This window comes from Dasypus novemcinctus, chromosome 4 (assembly GCF_030445035.2).
Source record: "Dasypus novemcinctus isolate mDasNov1 chromosome 4, mDasNov1.1.hap2, whole genome shotgun sequence".
In the NCBI taxonomy this organism is placed as follows: Eukaryota; Metazoa; Chordata; class Mammalia; order Cingulata; family Dasypodidae; genus Dasypus; species Dasypus novemcinctus.
The window spans coordinates 48,331,557-48,357,899 of NC_080676.1; the positions used below are offsets into that span (position 1 = coordinate 48,331,557).

A 26,343-nucleotide genomic window follows, 5' to 3' on the forward strand; every position below is an offset into this window, starting at 1 on the left:
GAGTACAATTTATCAGTTTTTCAATTACACTAAGATATTAGGCACTAAACCTTTTATTAGAACTCTTTCCCTAATTCATCTTATTTATGTTTAACTGAGTTGCAAATATTCCCATGTTTTGTTTCTGATACATTCCAAGTAACACCTGTATTTATTTATTTAGTGTTACAATGTTATTATTTATTTCAATGACTCAATAATAATAAATTATCAAATTTGACTATAGTAACAGGAGGCAGTATTGTATAGTCAAATGACTTGGGTGTAATTTTCAATTATAGTTCTGCTTCAAAATAAGCAAATAAAATCCATATGACCATACATCAGTTTTTTTGCCTCTTTGGATATCAATTTCATCCTTTAAAAAAGTGAGTATTAGTTTTTTGATACAGATTAAATGGTAAAAACGAAGGAATCTTATATAGTACCTCATATCTATTATTCTCTCAAGAAATGGATGTTGTGATAGTTGTTACCATTATTATTAGTAAACAGATAAGTGCAAGAATTTAGCTTCTTTAGAGTATTTTCCTTTGAAGATCACATAAAATCCACCACACAAAGCAAAACATAAAATGAAAATCATCACTGCTATGTATGCTCAGTACAATTTTTGTGTGTGAGTATTTATAGCCATTATCCTGGTATCGATAAATATGATGTATGTTGTGTCTATCTGTGAGTACATTTTAAGTATTCATGTCATTTAGGAGACATAGTTTTTTTTTTTCAATTTTTTGGTAAAACAAATAGATTTGTTTGGATACAGTGTTAAAAATACACACACTAATCTCTGTTTTTCTCTATCCTTTGTTTATCACCACTAACTTTTACCTGTGGCCGCAATAAATAATTTAATCTGTCATATACATATTGTCATCATCCCAGGTCCTTTAAGTCCTTTGAGTTATTATAAGACATCATTTTTGGAGATGTAAGGGAGTTTTGTTACAGAATAATAAACATTAGAAGTCAGGTATTATGAAATCAGCTTCAGAGAATTTTCTGAATATACTATTTGTTTGCCAAAAAACATGGTCTCGTACCTGAAAGAAGTGAGATCACATTTATAAGTATGAAAAGTTCAGCTGCAGTAAGTGACTTAGTAACAGTTCAGAACAAAGGAAAACAACTAGAAAAGGGCAGTCATGAAGCAACGCATGATTGCCTGACAAATGATCCATGCAGAAAATCATGCTTTAGAATTTCAGAGAAGGAAACCTTGTCTTGTTCTGTGATTATATTATCGCTGTCATATGTCCCTGATATCTCTGGGATATGACTGTTCTGTGATATGTCTTTTGCCCCACTTAGACTGTAAGCCCATATGGGGTTACATTATTTTGTACCATTTTGAACGATTATTTTCTCTTCATATATAACAGGCACATTGGCTGGGAATGATATTGGAGTCTGTTGTTCATTATCATTAGTTTTTAAAATAAGAATTTTTCTGAGATAAAACTAGTCTTCATATAGAATATTCTTTAAATTTTGCTATAATTAAATCTATAAAAATGTTTCTAAATGCCTTAATTTTTTTTTTTTTAAAGATTTATTTATTTATTTAATTTCCCCCCCTCCCTTGGTTGTCTGTTCTTGGTGTCTATTTGCTGCGTCTTGTTTCTTTGTCCGCTTCTGTTGTCATCAGCGGCACGGGGAGTGTGGGCGGCACCATTCCTGGGCAGGCTGCTCTTTCTTTTCACGCTGGGCGGCTCTCCTCACGGGCGCACTCCTTGTGCGTGGGGCTCCCCCACGCGGGGACACCCTTGCGTGGCACGGCACTCCTTGCGCGCATCAGCACTGCGCATGGCCAGCTCCACACGGGTCAAGGAGGCCCGGGGTTTGAACCGTGGACCTCCCATATGGTAGACGGACGCCCTAACCACTGGGCCAAAGTCCGTTTCCCCTTAATATTTTCTTATGTAAGTTATATGTGTAATGCATGCTACTTCTTCTCAATTACATATGGGATTATAGTTTATCACTAGTGCCTAATTAAGCATTTTTCTTTATATCTGCCATCACAAAGAATGCCACCATTGTTTTGTTGTACTATAGTCATCATGGATATTAGGAATTATATTTTAAAAATGAAATGTTGTAAGATTAGCTTAGCTAACAAAAAATTACAGAGGAGAATATATTGTATTTGTAAAGAGCAATTTCAGTTGTATATCATTTTCAACAAGAAATGCTTCTTTTTATAAGGAACAAGTGGCATTCATTAAATATGACAAATTAGTAGTATTGTAGAAAACTTAAAATATCAGCATGATTTTAAGAAAATAACTTTTAATTTTGAAATACATTCCAATTTGCAGGACAATTGCAAAAATAATATAATCCTCATGCAGAGAAATCCAACATACCCTATTCCCCCAGATCTACCAATTTTAACATTTTGTCACATTTTCTGTATCATTCTATCCACTCATTAATCTTTCCATCTATCCTTTTATCCATCTATCTTTCTGGCTTCTTACTAATCCATTTTCTGAACCCTTGAGTATTGGTTTTATACATCATGCTCCAGTAACTCTTAAAACAATACTGCTGTGTACATTTCCTAAGACAATTTTATTAACTTATATATCTACCTTAAGTGCATTTATCAACTTCAGTAAATATAACTTGGATATAAAGTTTACAATCAATATTCTGATTTTTTCACATGTCCCAATACTGTTCTTTTGAACTTTTCTCCTCCCATGTAAGATCCAGCCCAGGATAATGTATTGCCTTTAATAATCATTGATCATTCCCCTCCCTTCCCTACCTCTCCTATCCCTCCTCTCCCTTTCCCTTCTTTTCCCTCATATATACAACAACACTCATCTCAAATACTCCTAAGCACATGTGTCAGGGGAATTAAACACATTCATTATATTGGTGTACCCTCACCACCTTCCGTTACTATATAGTCCCCATCTCCTCAAGCAGAAACCTTATACTCATTTTGCATTAACTCCCATTCCCCCTCACCTCTGCCCATGACAATGCATTGCTTCCTTCTTGTGGCTTTCAGAATTCTGTCTTTATCTTTAACATTCTAAAATTTAATTATAATATGCTGTGGCACAGGTATATATAGGTTTATTCTATTGAACTGGTTGATCATCTTGGATGTGTATATTCATGTCTTTTCTTAGATGTGGGAAGTTTTCAGCCATTATTTATTGAATATTCTCTCTGCCCCTTTCACTCTTTCTTTCCCTCTGAGTCTCCCACAATGCATATAATGGCATGCTTGAGGGCGTTCTAGAAGTTTTTCAGGCTATGTTTTCCTCCCTCATTATTTCTTTTTCTGTTCCTCAGACTGAATGATTTCAATGGTCTTTTCCTCAAGTTCTCTCATACTCTTTTCTGCCAGCTCCTGTTGAACCCACCTAGGAAGTTTTAAATTTCTGTTACTGTAATCATCAGCTGTTTGGTTCCTTATCATAATGTCCATCTCTCTATTGATATTCTCTTTGCATTCATCTGTCATGTTCCTGGTTTCCTTTAGTTATTTGAGCATATTTAGGACCATTAAAAAAAAAAAATCTTTGTCAGATATGTCCCATCTGGTCCTCCTCATTGATGGTTTCTAATGCTTTAATCTCCTCTGTCTAGGCCATCACTTCCAGTTTCTGAGTATGTTTTGTAATCTTTTGTTGAAACCTGGACAAGTTTTCTATTTTAGTGTGTTATTACTGGAATTTAGACTCTGAGGCCTATGTTTTTAGATTAGTATCCAGATAGTGCTTGGTGTAATAACAGATCTTTCCTGGAAAGCCAGGAGCTAACAACAACAAAAAAGGAGGTAAAAAAGAAAACATCTTTTCCAGTAATTACAGATTGACCTGTGCTAGTGCTCTCCTTCAGAACTTATCCATACAATGAATTTTGAGAATAAGTCAAGACCAAAGCATGGGGGTGGCCCTAATCCTTTCTTTACATATGTCTTATCTTGGGAATGCATATTTGGCCCTAGGAATTCCTCTGTTTACTTGGTCTGAATGTCTCCTCTTCCCGAGGAAATATTTTCTTCAAGGTCCCAGACACTGCACTGTCTACCCACAGCCAGCAATCCGTTGTCCCAGGAAGTCACATCTCTCCCATAGACTTCTGTAGGATGACTCTGTGAGTTACCTTCTATATGCAGGACAAGTTATGGGACATCAAGTCCCTCAGGCCACTACTAAACAAATTGGACCAGACATACATTCTCCCACTATGTGCATGAGTGTTATCTATTCCATACAGAAGCAGGACTGCAGATTCACAGTGGACGTATGAAATGGCTTTGTGCCAAGCAAGTGAAGGGTAGGCAAGGGGCCAGCCAGGGTGCCATGAGGACCTACAGCTTTTAGTAACCTTTTTGTTGGTTTAACACCTATTCTCTTACTTTATTCACTCAACTATTTTTCTGGAGCTTTGTGAATTTTGTTTCTTGCAGTTCTTGCTGGTTGTTCAAAGTTTCTGTGGCAGAAGAGACCTGAAGCGTCTCATTCTGCCATCTTGATTGCAGTGGGTGAGCTAGTTGTTTCTGTTTATCTCATTCTCTCAGTAGCACAACTTAAAAACCAATCTATTTGAACAATTTCTTAGTGTACAGTTCAACAAATTTTGACAAATACGTGTGCCCATGTAACCACCACCACATATGTACTAGAGTTGTCTTATAGTTCTTATCTGTAGTGCCGTCATCTCTTGTCATTTCTAGATCTCTTTCTATTGTCTGATTTTCTACTGGCAATGGGTCTCATTTTTCTGCTTCTTTACTTTTCTCTATACTTTGACGAGGTGTGAATGGGGGTGGCACATTGCTGAGGCCTCAATTTTGTTGTATAAAGATTGTTGAATTTTGTTTTGATTAATTATGTTTGATGGGTTTATTGTAGAAAGTTTGGCTCTACTATTTTGGGGTAATACTTCTTGGTTCTCAGCTGACTGCTCTAGATATATAAGGATATCTCTCCATTCTAGCTAGCTAGAGCTTTGGCAGTTGTTTAGCTAGCATGCTCCCTTGGTTGTTCTTTGTTTAGCCTCATGGAGTTTTACTTTATACCAGCTCAACTTATTACTGAGCAAGCAACTCAAGGAATCCCCTGTGTAGCTTCCTTGAGCTCTCTCTGTGTGCTGCCTGTGGTACTCTGCCTTCCAGCTGTAGCTTCCCAGCTTCCTCCAAAACTAAAATCTGCCCTCTCAACTCTGTAAGAGCCCTTGTTCTGCTTTTTCCACTTTCCTGTGCTATAGTATGGAATGTCTTCTAGGTAGAAAGCTAGGTCAGGTGTAGAGATATCAATGTGTATTTACATTTCTTTTGTTCTCAGGTTTATCATTCTATACTACCTATTGTCAATATCTGAAGACAACTTGTTTTATATGATTTTTTGTGTTTATGTGTGTTTTACCCCTAAGATGGCATGTCTGGTCCCATCATTTTTCAAATGATTTGCAGCAAAAGCTTAGCATCAGATTTTTAAAATTCAAAATATATTTTGTGCATAAATATGTATCTTTAACATTAGCATAATGTCCTGAAATGTAGTCTAAGTTGAGCTGATAATTTAAGACCAGGTAATCTGATTAATATTTCATGTAAATCATTTATTAGATTGTTTTATTAAAAGTGTAATATAATAAAGTTTTAATATAATCCTGAAGTCTCTACAGTCTGTAGTCAAGGTAAATAATGTAGTGAAGAAGCAGATAGGTAAGCCCCTACACAACACATTGGGGGAGTCAAATGTAGGGGGCAGATGTTAGTTAAATGTTCGGTTGAGCAACACAGAGTACTCTCAGGTCTTTAGAACTTCTGTAAATTCTAACATTAGGGTAACAGTTTTAAGTAGAATCCTCTGGGTATTTATTTTCCCATTTTGTAAAGGCTGCATCTTCAAATCTGCTATAAAGACATTTTCTATTCCTGTTTCTAGAAATTATATTTCCATCTTAGCTACTTCAGTATTGTACATTTTAAGATTCATCTTGTGTAATAGTCATTCTGTTAGCTTTTTTTTCTGAGAGAAACATTAGTGGGCCTGGACAATAAAGACAAATAAGAGCAATGACTTCATTTAATTCAGCATTTTCCTAGTTTATTTGATTTGGGTCCTTATTTTATCAATGTGTATTAATAACTCCCATCTAATGTTCTATAATAGTGCTTCTCAAAGTTTAATTATGGAAATGTTGTTAATGCATATTTTGATTCACTGGGTCTGAGGAAGAACTTAGATTATGCATCTCAGATAAGATCTCAAGTGATGTCTGTATTGCCAGTGTACAGACCACACTTTAAATATCAAGGAATTATACAATACGTTTTAGAAAATGCTCAGGTAGAATCTTTTGTATATGGCACAAAATATACCTGGAGGCAGAATGATTTGTTAGTATTATTTGATTCCCGGCTAAAAACTGGAGTAAAGTAAAACTAGAAAAGTTTACCAGTTCCTTTAATAAGACTAGTGTAGCAAACTGGGAAAGGATTGTAATTTTAAAAGATTATAGGGCAAATTCATTAATGAACATAGACAAATTCTAAATAGGATTTTATCAATATTTATTAATAGTCTTAGAATCTGGCAGACTTGATGGATGGCATTGATTCCTTATGAACTTTTTCTAAAGCCATAACTTTGATAAATCTGGGAAACTAATTATGGCTCTATGTGTTGAGCTAGGTGCTGCAAAGAGAAGACCATCAGAAACATAAATACATAGCTGTGTACAGAGTGGGACTGGGTGGGTAGAGGAGGATGTAATAAAAATAAAATTAGTTCTAGAAACATAATAAATTGAATCAGTCATTAGAGACTATTAGAGACTAAAGTATCAGCTTTTACAGTTTTAGAGGATGGTTTTATCAAACCTTCAAAGAATAGATAACCTTATGCAAACTTTCAGAAACTAAAAACAGAAAAAGCTGCCTAGTTTCTTTTCTTTTTAATATAATAATATAAACTTTATACCAATCCTAGACAAGGATCAAAATATAAAAAAAAGAATAGAGGCCAGGTTCACTAATGAATATAGATGAATTTAAATTTGATTTTGTCAAACATATCCAGCAAGGTCTACCTGTATATGTGTGTGTGTGTGAGTGTATGCTGGGGAAGTCACAGAAACACCTAGCCTTCTTCCTTCCCTCATCTACCCTCTTGCTTGCATACAGGTGTTCCATATGTTTCCATTTTTGCTTATTTGCATGCAGGTATTTGATATGTTCCCATTCTTGCTTTTTTGTGTGCAAGTGTTCAGGATGTTTCAATTTTGCTAAAGACTACAAGTAGCCTAGGGGAGATATAAATCCTCAGTTAGCACTAGCTGCCTGCTGGGGCAGAGGGGTTGCTTGATGAGTGCTTTTTGTTCATTGCCCTCTTCCCCTAAAGTGTATAAAAACCTAATCCTTGGGTAACACAAATGTCCCTCATCTCTGATACAAAGCAGGGTGTGTGGAGCTGCCATTCACTGACCCTGACCCGAGCAGTTGGCCTTCCCAGGCCTTGGTCACAGTGTGACCTCTTCTTCTTAATTTCCTTTGTTAACGGGAAGTGGACTTGGCCCAATGGAGAGGGCATCTGCCTACCACAGTGGAGGTCCATGGTTCAGGCCCCGGGCCTCTTGACCCGTGTGGGGTTGGCCCACGTGCAGTGCTGATGTGCACAGGGAGTGCCCTGCCATGCAGGGGTGTCCCCTGCATAGGGGAGCCCCACACTCAGGGAGTGCGCCCCATAAGGAGAGCCGCCCAGCATGAAAGAAAGTGCAGCCTGCCCAGGAATGCCGCTGCACACACGGAGAGCTGACACAACAAGATGGCGCAACAAAAAAGAAACACAGATTCCTGGTGCCGCTGATAAGGATAGAAGTGGTCACAGAGGAACACACAGCGAATGGATGCAGAGAGCAGACAGCTGGGGGGAGGGGGGCAGGAAGGGGAGAGAAATAAATTTTTAAAAAATCTTTAAAAAAATTTTCTCTTTTAAGTAATAAAGTGGTCATTTGCTAAAAATCTGTTATGCCTGAGCCTTTGTTTCTACGAAGCACTTTTTAGCAACTCGCTACGCACATACACAGATATACACATAAGTGCATATGTATGTATGCACTTATCCTAATATTCATATATTCTATGAAACAAGGACAGTGTAACATTTTTAAATGCATTAACATTATTTTTCAAATCAACAGATTATAAGAGAACTGTAATTTCAGTGGAAGTTAAAAAATTGATAGCATTATAGAAATCCAAAGTAAAAACTCCTAGTAAACTATGAAAGAAGGCAACTTCCTTTACATTATAAAATGTATTTACTAAAAATCTTCGGTAAACGTTGTTAATGAGGAGAATTTAGTAGCATTTCTTTTAGTTTCAGAAAGAAGACAGGGTTGTTATCATCATTTATTTTCAACACTGTACTAGGGGTTCCAGAAGCAAAAATAAAACAAGTAAAAGAAATGAAGTATAGCAATTGACAAAAAGAAAATATTATTTAAAAATATGATTATTTACATAAAGAATTCTAGAAAATTTATCCATAAATCATTGGATCTAATGGACAAGGTCAATATCATCTAATGGACAAGGTCAAAAGCATTCCTATAAAGCACAATAACAAATTAGAAAAAACTTAAAAATTTTATGTTCACAGTAATAATTAAAACTTTATAGGATTTAGTCTAAAACAGGAGAATAGTATGGTGAAAATAATAATGACAATATAAGTGATTACCAAAATTTGTTGGTGCTAGCTTTTTCTGACTGTAGTATGTGTATTATCTCATTTAATCCTTAAAATTACTCTAGGAAGGAAGTAATATAATCCTCGTTTCCATATAAGGAAAAGAGGCACAAAGAAGTTAAGTAACTTATATCAAGGTCACATATCTAGTAATGGTAGAGGTAGTATTCAAATTCAGATTTTATACCTCCACAATTAATTCTCTTAAAACAGTACTTCATCACAGACTACTGCTGTATCTTTACCTTACTGAATGTACCACATTTTTCAGAAAAAAAATTGCATTTCATTATTTGAAGTCATGTTATATCAACTTTCCTTACGGTAACTTAGACAGTGGTATATGAGTGAATGTTTAACAATTGGCAATCCTGACCAAACAAAAATGAAACAAAATTATAACTTTTTCTCATTTCCATGATGTAAATATCTCACCATGGCCAATTTCATGCTATGAAGTAACATCATTGAACATGAAATTAGGAAGAGATATACACAATCAACTCTTGTGAGCAACTGTAAGATAGCTCCAGTACCCCCTAAGTCAAGAATTTATGGTGGTTAATTTCTTTGTGAAATAAAGTTACCTCTTTTAAGAATGTATATATAGTCCTTAATTATACAGTTTGAATAATTTTGCATGTTTGTTTAGGTAGTTCCTACCACATTATTTCTATTCATCTTGAAACTAAAGTTGGATCAGCTGATGCAGTTTTCTGAGTTGTACTAGATACCATCTGAGGACCAGTCTATTCAACAAATAGTGCTGGCAGAACTGGATATCCATATTCAAAAGAAAGAAATAGGGCCCTTATTTCAAAAATTAGCTCAAAATGGACCAAGGACCTAAATATAAAAGCTATAAACATAAAACTTTTGGAAGAAAATATAGGAAAACATCTTCAAGGTCTTGTGGTTGCAGTAGTTTCTTAAACCTTATACCCAAAGCATGAGGAATGAAAGAAAAAAATTCATAAATGGGACCTCCTCAAAATTAAACATTTGTTTTTCAAAAGGCTTTGTCAAGAAAATAAAAAGACAGCCAACTTAATGGGGAGAAAATATTTGGAAACTACATACCTGATAAGGGCTCGATATCCATGTTATATAAAAAGATCATACTACTCAATGATGAAAAGAAAAGCAATCCAGTTAAAAAATGGACCAAAGACTTGAATAGACATTTCTATAATGAGGAAATAACCAATGGCCAGAAAGCATGTGAAAAAATGTTCACATCACTAGCTATTAGGGAAATGCTGATCAAAACTACAATGAGATTCCATTTCATACATTATAAAATGGCCATTATCAAAGAAACAGATAACTACATGTGCTGGAGAGGATGTGGAGAAATAGGAACACTCCTTCACTGTTAGAAGGAATGTAGAATGGTGTCGCCTTTGTTGAAGATAGTTTGGCAGGATCTCGAGAAGCTAAATACAGAACTGCCATATGATTTGGCCATCCCATTACTAGAAATATTCAGAAGGACTGAAAGCAAGGATGTGAAATGACATTTGCAAACTGATGTTCATTGTAGCATTATTCACAAGTGTTCCTCAATTGATGAATGGCTAAACAAACTGTGGTACATACATATACAGGAATACTGTTCAGCTGTAAGAAGAAATGACATCAGGATGCATAAGACAAACATGAAACTTAAGGATATTATGTTGAGTGAAATAATCCAGACACAAAAGGACAACTATTATATGAGTTCACTAATATGAACTAAATATGATGAGTAAACTTATGAAGGTAAAGTCTAGAGTATAGGTTACTAGGAGATAAAATGTGGGTTGAGAATGGGAACTGATGCTTAATGTATAGAGAATTTTAATGTTTATTATAAAAATGTGGAAATGAATAGAGTCGATGTTACCACATTATAGTGAGTATAAATAACACTGTTGATTTATAAATGTGATTGTGGCTGAAACGGGTAGTCTGCGGACAAATATGTCAATTGAAAGGAAGCTAAAGAATAATCTGGGGACTGTATAACAGAGTGGTTTTGGTGTTGGATAGAAGGTTGTGGTTAATAATACAAATAAAAGAATGTTCTTTTACAAAGTGTTAAGAATATAGTAATACCTGGGAAAATACAATTAATGTAACTTATGAGTGATAGTTAACAGTAAAATTGTAATATTTTTGCAGCAGTGCCAAAGAAGACACTTCATTCTAAGAGCCAACTGCATAGGAGGGGTTTGGAGGTAAGGGGATTTTCCTATTGGAGTAATGAAAACATTCTAAAATTGACTGAGGTGATAACAGCAGAACTCTGAGATGAAAATGAGAGCCTCTGAGTTTACACTTTGAATGGACTGCACAAAACATGGGGCTGTATAACACACGGAATCCAGTGGTGGAAGATGGACTGTGGTTAACAGGAATATGAGAAGGTTCTTCATTAACTATAAAATGTATAATACTAACACAGAGTGTTAATAATCATGTGGTATAGTAGTTTGGCATTGTTTATGAATTTAAAAAATAGTCATTGGATTATGTTTGTAAACTGATCTGTCAGAGGTACAACTTTTAATTGATTAAATTATGATTAGGCCTTTGATTGGGCCATGATAGTAGGGAGTTGAGTCCCTTCTCCTTGGGGGGTGGTGACTCACAGAGAATAGACATGGCAAAGGATAGAATTCCGGGTTTTTGAGCTAAAGCCCAGGAAGTGAACACACAGGAGAAGAACACAGAGTATAAAGACAGCTCTTTACACATAACATAAACCCCAGGGAGAGAAAGAGTGTTATTCATCTGATAGTCTATGGCTGACCTTATGGAGAGAGCACAGCAGCTGAACCCCAAGAGAAACAGGAGCCCCAGGAAGAGAAGAAGCCAATAAGCCTGAACTCTTGGCAACTTTGGCAGCCACCTTGCCTCAACACATGGCAATAGCCTTTGGTGAGGGAAGTAACTTATGCTTTATAGCCTGGCAACTGTAAGCTTCCAACTCAAATAAATACCCTTTATAAAAGTCAACAGATTTCTGATATTTTGCATCAGCACGCCTTTGGCTGACTAATAACAGTGGATGGGGGGAAAATACCCCAAATAGAAGATATGGGCTATAACTAAATGTAATATTTTGATAATACTATTTCATAGTTTGTAACAAATGTTTCACAACAGTGCAAAATGTTTGTAGTGGGGTGATGTGTGGGAGGCCTGTATGATGATATGCATGCTTGTTTTGTAAATTCACAACTTTTACTATACACTTATTGTTATGTATGCTCATGTATGCATGATATACTTCAATGAAATTTTATTGAAAAAGAATCCAAGCAAAGGTCTGTTTTGAATAATTTTATGTGAATTTTGATAAAAATCTATTGCATCTATAACAGTAACCATGAAACTTTAAAACTTATAAAGTTTTTCATTTGCATTGTATTTTTGAATCTGTATTATATAATGGCATTTCAGCCTAGTTTCAGCTGCCCTTTCTGGAAAATGATGATTACCTAGTTCTCTTTCTTTATGTCAGTATGCCTAGTAATGAGTGCTTTTACTTTTCTAAGTGTAATGTACATAAAACATATGAGTATTATTTTTAAACTTTATATTTTAGATTTGAATATCACAGCTAAATAATCTGATCACAAAATAATGGTATTCTGGCATGCAACTCTCTGGATAATTTATTTACAGTGGACAACTTAGATGTTATGTATACCCATCAATCAGTTTTGAGGAATGCATATCATGATATAAACATTTCAGTCACTTCAGTAGGTTCACTTGTCTCCCTTCCTAGTTAGGCTTCTCCAAAGAAGTGGATATCTATCAACATAATTTAGTTTTACCTGTTCTTTAGAATTTCAAATAAATGTAACCACATAGTATGTACTGTTTGGCTCCTTTCACTCAGCATAATTTTTATAGCTCCATGCATGATTTTACTTGTATCAGTAGATTTTCACTGCCTAATAATATTTACAATAAACAAAACATTTTGCTCATCCATACTCCTCCTGCTGAACATCTGGTTTAATTGTGGTTTAGGGCTATTATGAATGAAGCTGATAGAAAAAATTTTATAGAGGGCTTTTTATGAGCACATATATTTTCTTTTGTTTTTTTGATGAATACTTAGAATTGTTATTGTTGGGTCATAGGGTAGAAGCACATTTAACTACTTAAGAAACTACCAAACAGTTTTCCAAAGTGGTTGCGTCATTTTAGTTAATTTTTAAAAATCATTTAAGCAACTTACTATTAAAAGTACTAATGGTACTCTTAGTCAACAACAAGAAAATTTAAATACAATGAATAAATGAGAATCAAGTAGTTTTATTATGGATAGTTTACTAATTTGATATGAAATAAAAGGACAATAAAATGATATCATTGGCAAGGTTAGGACAGTAGGAAACAAAAACATTTCTATATGAAATATACATCACTGAGTTTCCTTATTCACTTCCACCTCTTCAGTGGATTTGGGACTTTACTTTCAATTCTTTGCTATTTGGTATTTTGGCTATTAGGTTTAAAGTCCAATGCTTTCCTTATTGGGGATGAATTTGCATAGAAATTATTGTCTTGTCTATAGTTAAAATTATTAGAATTATGTGCTTCCCAGGTTTAATTTTGAAAACATTAGCTTTCATGAAGTTTGTAGAGATGTATAAATTGGTAATTTTATGCAACAACAGTTGAAAATTACAGGGGAAAAATCTGGTTATAAACCTTAAGGAAAATTATATATTGTGAAATTTTTAAGTTTAATGACAGTTGTCTTTGTAGGATCTAAATTATATAGGAAGTTTGTCTGGAGGAGTGACATGCAAGAGCAAAGGTAGATATGCATTTCCACCATGTGTTCATTCACTCATTGATTTACTCATATTTCATTCACATATTAATTAGATGCCTATTATGCATCTGATCCTGAATCAGGCATTGGGTATATAGTATTGAACAAAATAGATATAGTCCTTATCTGAATAAATAGAAATTAAAGAAACAGACATACAAAGAAAATATAATACTTGAAATAAGTGTTTTAAAGGAAAATTATATGAGAATACTCTGGCAGGATATTCTTTTGATTTGTATGATATATAGAATGGATATATTTTTGGGTTAGATCACTGGAGAGGAATGTAGAGACATTTCCTTTACATTTTATAAGGTTTTCTTTCTTCTAAATATAGAATTGGTTTTAATTACTTATGATTAAAAATATAACCATGTAACATGGAAGAAATATTTATCTAACATACACATACACAAACACACAGTTTCAAATTATTTTGTATTCATATGTTTTACTGTTGAATTCATAATAGTTATATTGAGACTTCTTAACTTGATTGCATTATATTCCATTCCTATTCCTATCTACTTTTAAACTTAACAAACCCTGAGGGAATTGAATCATTTCATGTTTGGGTTGATAACTTAATAGCTTTGCTGCCACCAGCTCAAGAGAACTTGTTAGATGTAATACATCTGTGGTAAGATTTAAATGATAGCTTGCTATATGTCCAAAAAATAAAAATGAAAGTAATTATGTTCTGATTTCATTGGTATGTCATTGCTTTAAATGTGACAGCCAGTTGCATTCTGCAATGTGATAGAGTAAAATATAGTGTTCTTAATCATGAGAGGCAGGTTTATTTTTCAACTGGAGATATCTGTAATGCCTGTCATAAAGAAACTGTAAAACATTCGAACAGATTTTAAACATTACAGAGAGTTTGAGAATAAGTGCCTAAGACCTCTTGGTTACTCCTCCACATTACCCATGGTTACACTATCAACTGTCTGGATGCAAAGTGAAAAATCAGTATCTAGATGCTTATGTAGATAAAGTGTAACACATTTGATTAGAAAAATGTTGTGCTACCATAACCACAATCCATTGCCATTTTTTCCCTTGATTCCAAGTAGAAACTCTGTACAATTTAAGCATGAATTTCCCATTCCTTATCCACAATGTGTTCTGTGGTAAATTATATTCTAGTTCTGACTCTATGTTTGCTTATTCTCATTATTTAATATCCCTAAGATCATATTATGTCTGGCTTACTTCACTCACATGATGTTTTCAAGGTTATTCTGTGTTACTGCATATATCAGAACTTCATTGATTTTTACAGCTAAATAATATTCCAGTGCATAAATGCCACATTTTGTTTTTCCATTCATGGGTTGATAGACACTTCGGTTGCTTCCATTTTTTGGCAATTGTGAATAATGCTGCTATGAATATCAGTGTGAAAATATCTGCTTTCAGTTCTTTTAGGTATATACCTAGAAAGGTGGATTGCAGGATTATTTAGTAATTCTATATTTAACTTTCTGAGGAAATACCCAACTTTCTTCCACAGCAGCTGCACCATTTTACATTTCCCACCAGTAATGAATGAGTGTTCCAGTTTCTTCAAATCCTCTCAAACGTGTAATTTTTTAAAAAAATAGCAGCCACTGTCATTGTTGTGAAATGGAATCTCACAATAATTTTTGATCTGAACTTCCTAAATGGCTAATGCTGTTGAATATCTTCTTATGTGCTTTTGGCCATTCGTATGTCTTTGTTGGAGAAATGTATATTCAACTCTATTGTCCATTTTTAATGTGGCTGTTTTCCTTTCTGTTGTTGAGTTGAAGGATTTCTTTGTTTATTTCTTATATTAAACCCTTATCAGATATGTGGTTTCCAGATATTTTTCCCATTGTATAGATTGTCATATTACTTTCATGATAAAGTCCTTTGAGGTACAAAGTTTTTAGTTTTGATGAGGTCTCATTTTCTATTTATTCTTTCGTTGCTTGTACTTTGGGTGTAAAGCTGAAGAAACCATTGCCTAACGGGATCCTGGAGAGCCTTCCCGACATTCTTCCAGGAATTTGATAGTTCTACCTCTTATACCTAGGTTCTTAGATTTACTTTGAGTGAATATTTTATATAATCTGTGAGGATGTCCATTCTTGTATATGGACATCCAGTTTTCCCAGCACCACTTGGTGAAGAGACTGTTCTTTATTCAGTAGATTTGGCATTTTTGTCAAAAATTTGATGGCCATAAGACGTGAGGGATGATTTCTGAACTCTCAGTTTGATTTAATTGGTCTGTATGTCTGTCCATTTGCCAATATCATATAGTTTTGATCAATGTGGTGTTTTAATAAGTTAAAAATGGGAATTGTGAGTCCTGCAACTTCATTCTCCCTTTTCAAGGTGGCTTTGGCCATTTGGGGCCTCTTACCCTTCCATTTTTTTTTAGAAAAATTTTGTTAGAAAAGTTGTGAGTTTACAGAAGAATCATGCAAAATGCAGGATTACCAAATACTACCCAGTCACTAACATTTTGCATGCTGTGGAACATTTGTTACAATTGATTATAGCATTTTTGTTTAATTGCACTATATTTTTAACAGCAGTACCCAGAATTTATTGAGCGAGTCTATGTTCTAGGCACTGTGTGAAGCAGTTTGTATGGATTAGCTCATTTAAAACACTCAGTACATGGGCCTGTGAAATATGTCCTATTATTATTATTTTAAAATATTTTTTTAGTTAGAGAAGTGGTATGTTTACAGGAAAATCATGTAAAAAACAATTCCCCAACACACCCTCACATTGTTGTCTTTGCATTAGTGTGATATCTTTCTTAAAATTGATGAAAGATTATTAATATAGTACTATTAACTATTGGCTGTACTTTACATTAAGTATATTTTTCCCATGTGGCTTCCTATTGATACCTTGTATTAGTGTCATATATTTGTTATAATTCATGAAAGAACATGTACTATAACTATAGTCCATCATCTACAATAGGGTTCATTATAGTTTATAGTCCTATGTTTTATGTTTTAATTTTTATTCTAGTAACATATAGCACCTAAAGTTTTCCATTTAAACCATATTCACATATATCACTCAGTGCTGTAAATTATATTCACAATAATGTGCTACCATCACTACCATCTATTTTCAAATATTTGCAATCAACCTACATAGAAATTCTGTACAAATAAAGCATAACTCCCCATTCTCTACCACCAATCCAACCCTTAGTAAACTATATTGTAGATTCTGGTTCTTTGAGTATTGTTATTTTTTTATCCATGAGATCATATAATATTTGTACTTTTGTGTGGCTTATTTCACTCAGTATAATTTTCTGTGTTTAAGTTCTTTACATCTTTTAGTTGCCATTGGAAATGGAATTTTGTTTCTTGATTTCCTCATTACTAGTATCAAGTAATGAGTTTGGTGTAGACGTACTTGCAGTTTTCCATTGTTGAAATTTGCCATTTGATATTGGCATACATTCTTAAATAAATGTGGTTATGTTAGACATCATTTTAATGTACATTTCTCACTTTATTTTTTTGATAATGACTTATTACTTGCTGTTTACTTTATATTTATTTTAGACTATAGAAATGATGTTTGACAAAAAGCAAATTCGAGCAATTTTCTTATTTGAGTTCAAAATGGGCTGTAAAGCAATGGCTAAAAGCCTCATAATACTGACCTTCAATTCAGTCTCTGATGTCATAATTATGAGTCCAAAAATAAAATTACCCTATCACTTCTAAAACACTGAAATCATACAACATATCAGTTATGTTTTCAATTTGGAATACAAATATGTAATTTTGGAAATTGAAATTTTAAAATCAGGGAGTGGATATAGTTCAGTGACTGACCACGTTCTTCCCATGTACAAGGTTCTCAGTTCAATCCCCGGTACTCCCTAAAATAAATAAATAAATACATGAATATAATTAAAACATTTTTAAATCAGAATTTCATACCTTGTGCAAGCATGTCAAATTCCAAGAATAGTGTTATATGGTAAAGTTCCATGGCTTTTTGCCCTGGTCATCTTTGGCTTCCCTGTGACCAGAGACTGAACTTCACTGAGGCTCCCAACATAGGGACTACAGTGCAAAAATGAGAGGTTTGCCTCATTGATATACATACAATGTAATATAACTTTTGCATATATTTTTTTGTATAATGGACTTAACTAACATAATATAGTCCTCAAAGTACTGCTTGAGATTTCTTCACCAGTCCATTTTCTCCTTTGTAATAAATTTCGTAAAAATGGAGACCTGGCAGAAATAATAGCCTTGTGAGCTTTGAACTCTTCATCTAAGCAGTTCAGATTTCCACCAAAAGCTTCAACCAGTTCAGAGTCTGAAGAAAACTTAAGGACAACATCATAATAACACATGAAATCAAAGAATCTGCTCATATCTACTTCAAGGGAATAAGCTGAATGAGGATATCAACATTTCGAAATCTTGAGTCCTCGATTCCAAACTCCCCTTGTACAAAGGTAGTGGAACAAAGCAGAAAACCTGGGCATATCTATACTAGCTGTGTTGATCTCCATTATTATCTCTGCTTCATACTCGGGTGAGGAAGAAAGCAGTGTTTTAAAAATTGGCTACCTTGTCTCCAAAATGGCACAATGAACAGGAAACAAGTTTCTCGAAATATTGTCTATATCATTATGATAGCTGTACTCATAAAGCTTGACCATATCTTTCTGCAATGTCTGGGCTTCTGGTCTAGTCAAACTGGCTTATACAGAAAGCTCTTTTAAGGCTAAAGTTCCCTCATATTCTTCCACTGATGCATTGGTATCTCTAATATCCCACCCAGAGAGGAGTTCTTACATCTGCTTGACATAATCAACAGATCTATTAGAATTTCTATGCTTAATAAACTTCTTTTTGAGGTGGCATGTGCTTTGAGAAGAATATACATCCCGTTGTTCTCTATATGTCTATTCTTTCTAGTTCATTTACCATATTATTCAGGTTCTCTGTTTCTTTTTTGATCTTAAATGAATATATTTTATCTATTGATACAAGTGGTGTATTAAAGCTTCCAACTATTATTGTAGAGGTATCTGTTTATCCTTTCAGTTTGGCCAATGTTTGCCTTATGTATTTTGGAGCAACATAGTTAGGTGGATAACTATTTATGATTATTATTTCTTCTTGGTGGATTGTCCCTTTATTAACATATATTGTCCTTTGTTTCTTATAACAGTTTTTAACTTCAAGTCTATTTTGTCTGATATTAGTATAGCTTTTTTATTTTCATTTTTATTTTTTTATTACTATTTGCATGGTGTTTTAATTTGCTAAGGCTGCCGAGGCAATATACCAGAAATGGGTTGACCTTTACAATGGTGATTTATTAGCATATTTACCATTCTGAGACTGAGAAAAATGTCCAAATCAAGGTATAAGATGATGTTTTCTCCCTGAAGATGGCTGTGGGCAATGCTGGACTCCTCTGCAAACAGTGGTGCCTGCCAGTCTCTGTTTTCTCCTCTGGGCTATGTTGCTTTCATTCTGGCTATTCTGTCTGTGGCTTTCTCTCTCAGCTTCTTCTCTACATGTTTTTCCTATTTAAAAAGGACTCCACTAAGAGGATTAAGACCCACCCTGGGTCACACAATCTACTCAAAGACCCTTAACAAGTAATTTAATCACTAGTTCCCACCTACAGTAGGTTTACACACACTGGAATGGATTAGCTTCAAGTACAGGACGTTCTGGGGTCCACCCAGCCTCAAAATGTCACAAATGGAATATCTTTTTTCCACTTTTTACTTTTAACCTATTTGTGTCGCTGGGACTCATGTGAGTCTCTTATAAACAACATATAGTTGGATAATGCTTTTTATCCATTCTGCCAATCTGTGCCATTTGTTTAACCCATTAACATTCAGTATTATTACTAAAAAGGCAGAACTTCAACTTATTTTTTCTTTGTTTTTTAATGTCATATCTTTTTAGTCTCTCTTTTCCTATACTGCAGCCTCCTTTTCTGTTTACTTGATCTTTTATGATGTATTTGCCTGATCCCTTTCTTATTTCTGTTTCTGTATATTTTTAAAATTCTTTCTTTATATTAACTGTGGGGTTTATATTACATAACCTACATTTGTAACCTAGTAATTTGAAAAGATACTAACCTAGCTTAAATACCCTACACATACTGTGCTCTCATATCCTTGTTTCCCTGCTTTCTGTTGTTTTTGTCCCACTTGACCACTTCATATTTTGCACGTCCATTATCAGGACATATACCTTTTACTTATTCAATTGTATTCTCACTCTTATGAGAATGAAAGAGTAGAGTTTTATATTGAGGATACAATACTACTGGGTTTTGCATTTATCCTTTTTAAGTACACTTACTAAAGATCTTCATTTCTTTACATTACTCCGATCCACTCTCTCCTGTTTTTGTTTTTGTTTTTCCAACCTGCAGAACTCCCTTTAGTAATTCTTGTAGGGCAGTTATCCTGTTGACCACTCTCTCATTTTCTGAAGGCTGTTCAATTTTCATTAGGATTGTATTGAATCTGTAAATTACTTTCACCAGAATTGAAATGTTTTAGTTTTATAGGGTGCTGAAAGAAAATACCACAAATGGGTTTGCTTTAACAATGGGACTTTATTATCTTACAAGTTTACAGGTTTGAGGCCATAAGAGTGTCCAAATCAAGGCACCATCAAGGTAATTCTTTATTCCTGAATATTGGCTGTTGGTGATCCTTGGGTCCTCTGCCACATGACAAGATGCATGTCAGTCTCTGCTGATCCTCCCCTTCTCTTCCAGGTTTCATTGCTTTCAGCTTATTGCTTCCATGGATTTTTTTTCTCTGTCTGAATTCCATTCCCTTATAAGGGATTCCAGTAAGAGGATTAAGGCCTGCCTTGGGCCACTCCTTAAGTAAAATAACCTCATCAAAATGCCCTAATACAATAGATTTATACTCAATGGAATGGATTAGTTTTAAGGACATGATTTTCTGGGGTACTTAAGGTTTCAAAACACCACAACATCTTAACAATATTTATTCTTCCAGTTTCTGGACATGGAATGGCTTTCCATTTGTTTTTTGTTTTGTTTTGTTTTTAAATTTCTTTTACCTATACTTTGTAGTTTTCTGTATACAAGTTCTTTACATATTTTGTTATATTTACTCCTAGGTATTTGATTCCTTTACTTACTATTGTAAATGGATTTTTTTCTTAATTTCTTCCACAGATTGTTCATTAGTGTATAGATACAGTAATGATTTAGGGGCACTGATTTTTTATACCCATCACTATGCTGAATTCATCTAGTAGCCCTTGTGGCTTTTTCAGAATTTTCTCCATGCAGGATCATGTCATCTGCAGATAAGGAAAACTTTAGTTCTTCCTTTTCAATTTAGATGTTTTTTCTTTTTTTTTTTTCCTGCCTCATTGCTCAGGCTAGAACTTCCAAGTACAATGTTGAATAACAGTGGTGACAGGGAACATCATCTTGTTCTTGATTTTAGAAGAAATCCTTCAGTCTTTTACCTTTAAGTATGATGTAAGCTACAGGTTTTTTATATCTACCATTTGTCATGTTGAGGAAGATTTTTTTCTATTCGTAGTTTTCTGAATGTTTTTATCAGGAAGAGGTTCTGATTTTGTCACATTCCTTTTCTGCATCAATTGGGATGATCATATGTTTTTTCCTTCATTCTATTAATGTATGTTGTACATTAATTGATTTTCTTGTGTTGAACCACCTTTGCATACCTGAGATATATCACAATTGATTATGGTATATAATTTGTTTAATGTGCCATTGAATTCTCTTTTATTATTATTTTGTTGAGGCTTTTTGCAATTATGTTCATAAGATATTTTTGTCTGTAATTTTGTTTTCTTGTAGTATCTTTTTCTGGCTTAGTGTGGGGGTGATATTGACTTTCTAGAATGAGTTAGGTAGTGTTCCCTCCTCTTCAAGTTTTTTGGAAGAATTTGAGCAGGATTGGTGTTAATTCTTCCTGGAATGTTTGGGACAATTGCCCTGTGAAGCTACCCGGTCCTGCCCAGACTTTACTTTTTTGGGAAGTTTTTGATTTGCTAGTTATTGGTTTGTTGAGATCTTCTATTTCTTCTTGATTCAGTGTAGGTAATTTTTATGTTTCTAGGAACTTGTTCCTTTCATCTTGTTTATCTAATTTTATCTCTTAGGCAATTTTCACTTTTTTCTACTTCTTATGTCTTTGTGGTCCTCAGTATGACTCATTCCAATCATCTTGTCCTTGAGTTCACTGATTCTTTCTTCTGCCAGCTCTAATCTGTTGAAAACTTCATGGCAATTTTTCATTTCAGTTATTTTGGTTTTCAACTCCAGTAAATCTGTTTGATTCCTTTTTTAGAATTTCTATCTTTTTATTGAGATTTTCATATTATTCATTTTATTGTTTTACTGTTATCCTTTGGTCTTTCTTTAAAATTTCCTTCACTTCCTTGAGCTTGTTGATCATCATTTTTAAAAGGCTTTTTCTGGTATATTTGTTCTTTTTCATTGATATTCTCAGGATTTTTATCAGCTCTTTCTTTGGATGGGCCATCATTTCCTGTTTCTTCATCTTGTAATCTTTTGTTACACACTGTCCATTTTAATATTTTAAAATAAGTCAGTTACTAATTTCCTGAGATGTTTGTTTTTTTTTTTAAATTTGTATACAGCTAATGATAGGACAGATTCCCGTGAGTGCCAGGAGCTTGCAAAACTAAACAAAATATTGCCAAAAACACCTTTCCCAGTCTTTGAAATTGATTTTCTGTAGGCTTTTGCTCTCCTTCAGTGTTCAACCCTTCTATCAATAAGGTCAGCCTAACATGGATGCAAACTGCAGGATCCTTCCTGTTTTCTGGGCTTGAGTCTTATTTGGGTTTTACTTGTTAGTGGCCTAAGAATTCCCCAGTTTACAGGAACTTGTATGTTCTCTCTGCTTCCCAGGAAAGAGACCCTGTCCTTCTCCTGGTTCCTCTACCCCTGGACTTAAAGCAAGTAAGCTTTTGTCCTAGGCAGCCTGGCTCATTTATTTCTTATTTCGCTTTCACTGTCTCATACTGCTTTTTCCTGGAAACAAATTCTGGGATGAAGTTTGTGCTGGAGAGGAGTTTCCCAGGTTAGTATTTCCCAACTGGAAAAAAGGTGAAATCCCCATAAAGTTAGTGCTGGCTGGCTCCTCACTGCCCTGGGAGTTGTGAATAAGGGTACCAGGAGCTTCTCCTATGACTCTTTGAAGCTGTGTTTTCTTGATTTGGCACTTGCTCAGTAAACGCAGACCTTCAAAAGTTTTCTGTAGTTTTTGAGGAAGGGTATTGTCTTTAATCTTCCATGTCCTTTTCCCAAAATGGTTTGATACAATATGTCTTTCAGAGCCAGGTACCCCAAATTCTGAATTAGCTAATCAAAAATACTGTCTATTGATCACACTGTACAATCCCAGATCTTGGGGATCTAGGTCTTTATATTCCATCCTGGCACCATCAAGATGCACCAGGGGCTAGAATTTGGTACCTTAGTGCTACCTGCTATGTATGTGGGGGATGGATGATGGTAGTCACGGCATGAAGAATAGAATTCACTGGTATTTACCAAGATTTACCAGCCTCTTCATCCTCCTCTTCCCTGGATGTGGCACAATGTTCTGTTAGTCTCCAGAGTTTCAAAATAGTTGATTCAGACAGTTTCTGCCTGTTTAATAGTTGTTCTGGTAGAGGAACTGATTCCTGGAGCTTCCTACATTATCATCTTCTCACAATTCTGCTGTGTAGAATTTTTTAACTTAACTTGAAAATCATGATGAACCTAAAAACGAGTCAATCAGCTTCACGTGTGGGACATAAATTAATAAATTTTCAGTGCTACTGTTATGGTAAGTTGATCCCAAATCCATACTTGGAAATTTTATATTGAACTTCAGTTTATATAATACCTGTTTTTACAGTTACATCTAGAACATTTTAAAAAATTAAAATGGTAGTTGTAAATGCTTTTTACTCTTATGAGTATGATGCTAAATTCCAAATAATCCAATTTAACTTTTTTTTTATTTTAGTGATGATGCTGGTTTTTTTTCTACTTTTTATAAAATAAAAATAATAAGTTTATTCATAGTTATAATTTATCTTTGTAAGTATTTTACGATGGTGATTCTGACACAGCTAATCAAAATATATATCCTCTTTTTTAAACAAATAAAATCCAAAGAACCTAAATTTTAGGTATTAAATTTTAATTTCTGCTCAGTTCATTTTATTTTTAATGAAATATTGTTTATCCTGTCACTACTGAATTCATGATGTTCATAAGTTAAGTGAGACCATTAAATTTTATATATTAGACTTAATATTTTTTTCTTCTCATAAATTATTGATGGGTCTTTAACATTTTTATTCTACAGAAAGAAGGGAAGAATGTGAAAAGATATAAACACAAGAATCTAATTTTCCAGAAATAAATAACAGAAAAGAGGCACTTAACCATAAATATTTTACAGAACTACTGAGTAGTCATGGCAACTAAAAGTTAAACCCTTTTAAACATTTGTAAATTGTTTCCAATGGAAAAGCTTTTAGTTTTTAATAGTTGCTATTTCCTCTCAAATTTCTGTCAAAAATGTTTCCCAAATGAGAAAAAATGTATGGCTAATTTTATATTATTTACATTAGGAAATCTAGTTAACCTTTTTTTAAAAACAGATTTATTGAGGAATAATTAATCTTCAATAAACTTCACCTATATATCTACAGTTTGTAAGTTTGGACTTATATAAACACCTGTGAGACCATGACTACAATTGAGATAATATACATGTCCATAACTCCTTTTAATCCCTCTCTTCTATCATTTCCTGGTCCACCTTCTCATCTCCAAGCACCACTGATCTGCTTTGTGTCACTATACACATTTCCTAGAATTTTATATAAAAGGGTCATATAGAGGGCCATCCAAGATGGTGTTGGAGTAGCTCAGTCACGGCACAGCTCTCTCACAAAAATGAACCACTTGGGGAACTCTGCAGGCCAGGAAAGTGTAGCATGTATTGTCCAATAGGGACTAGGGCTGCAGAGATGGAGAGATCGAAGGAAAAACCATGAGTGATACCCCTGTGTCTGAGAATGCTGCCTGCCCCCTCTCCCATCTTGGAGGTGTACAGACTCATTAATACCTGTGGCTGAGTGGCCAAGGGAAGAAAAGGACAGATTCCTCCCAGGGAAGAGGGAGAGTGCAGCAGAGGGTTGGATGTGGTTTGTCTTCATCTCTTCAGGGAATATAACTTCAATAACTTTCTAGCTCAGGAGAGGTAGTAGAAATAGAAGAATTCATCTTTATGGAAAAGTTTGCCAAGGAATGCCAATTGCTCACCAGCTTGGAAAGTGAAGGAAGACAGACTGGTTCCAGATTCTTTCCCAGGTACAGTAGACCTGGTCTGGCTACATTAGTTGCTTCCTGCCAGTTTAACTACTTAATCAGGGCAATATTAAAATTTTAGAAAATATTAAACTAAAAATCAAAGTTGAGCTATGAAATAAAACTACTAGGCAAGAGAGAGAAATTGATCAACAGAGCAAAATCATCAACATAGGCAGATGTGTAGGTATCTACAAAAAATAACTCACCTTAAGAAATGGGAAGTTATGATCTACTCAAAAGAACAAGAGAAGAATCTAAATGAGATTCAGGATTTAAGACAACTAATAAATGCTGTTCAAACAAATGTCCTTAATTTAAGGCAGGGGTCCATAGTCATCTTCCCGTGTCCACAGGGAGTCCCTGGAAAGATTTCAGGGGGTCCGTAAGCTTAAATTGAAAATTCAGTAAAACATTTGTGAAGGCATGTTGGTGTGGCTGTGATGTATTTATTAAATAATACACAGTATAGTGTGAACTTAGTAGGGAGACGGTGGTTTTTAACCTGACTGGCAAAGGGATCTGTGGAACAAAAAAGGTTAAGAACTCCCAATTTAAGGAGATGAAGGAAAACATGACTAAAGAGATTAAGGATATTAAGGTGACAGTGTGTAAGCATAAACAATTCAAAAATCTGCAAAAAAGTAGCGTTTATGGAAATTAAAAATACAGTGGATGAGTTTAAAAATACCTTAGAAAAATGGCTGCTGGAATTCCAGGCCATACCCATGATCTGGGTGGTTGGGAAATTGTGTTTAAGTCCCAGTGAGTGTTTCCTGGCTTCCTTTGAAGAAACCTATTGTTGGTGGTCACCTCTTTTGACAAGTTGAGATTCTTGCTTTTCAGACACTGTTTAAAGGAGAATGGATTTGCCTTTTTAAGAGCTTCAAGTTTAGCATCTCCAAAATGTGTCTCATTGGTTACTGATGGACCTTGCTTAATATATTTCCGCTTTCCATGGCCAAAATTGTCAGGAATGACTAGGCTCCGAGCTCTGGAGAGCAGGATGAAGGCTAAGCCTTGCAGGAAGCTTGACATCATCCCCTTGGGCGCAAAGCAGCCGCTCCACGCGGCCGCGGGGTCGGCCAGTATGGCCCGCTGATTGGCCTCCGCCAGCCGCCGTGCTGCTCACTGCTGCTTCCGCTCCCACCACCGGAAGCTCCCCCCGAGGCGGAGGCAGAGGGTGGCGGGCACGCCAGCAGCGGAAGTGGAAGGCCTAGAAAAATGGCTTGTGGTATTCTGGGCCTTACCAGCAGCTGCTTTTCGAGGACCGGACAAAGGCCAGTGACCTCCTGGATGAGAACAAAACGAGGGGTGGAATGGAACCTACCTGCCTTG

At 34.8% G+C, this 26,343-nt stretch overlaps 1 protein-coding gene and 1 pseudogene across 1 annotated transcript in view; one reads left to right on the top strand and one right to left on the bottom strand.

Annotated features, from left to right (window-relative positions):
• The window catches only part of LOC139438838 (uncharacterized), a 396,979-nt gene that overhangs the window by 155,814 nt on the left and 214,822 nt on the right, over positions 1 to 26,343 (top strand). The gene's annotated exons all lie outside the window — the stretch shown is intronic.
• LOC101441517 (BTB/POZ domain-containing protein 7-like) lies at positions 17,521 to 26,043 on the bottom strand (annotated as a pseudogene).